Below are 348 nucleotides of genomic sequence, written 5' to 3' on the forward strand. Positions count from 1 at the left end.
AATTTTTTATTGACGAGAAAACTTCCATTTCGTCACATTTCTTTATCTTGGTCAGGTTCGTTATCTTTGCCTTTTCTTCATTCAAAAACAGGGCTAGATTTTCCAATATTTTTTTTTCACAAGTTTCCGTGTCATTATGGCCACAGTTTACAGTTTTTGTTCCTGCCGCTCCATCTTCTGTTCCTTCTGTTCCTTCTGTTCCTGCTGCTTCTACTGATTTTATTGGATTGCATTTATTCTCTTTTTCATCATATGTGCATGTGTCTTGGGGGCAGGTTGCGTTGTTGTTGTTATGTGCACTGCATAGTGCTTGTGTTTCTTCTGCTATTTTTTTGTTATCGCCACTTG

This window comes from Trypanosoma equiperdum (assembly GCF_001457755.1).
Source record: "Trypanosoma equiperdum strain OVI genome assembly, contig: ctg_1973, whole genome shotgun sequence".
NCBI classification, from domain to species: domain Eukaryota; phylum Euglenozoa; class Kinetoplastea; order Trypanosomatida; family Trypanosomatidae; genus Trypanosoma; species Trypanosoma equiperdum.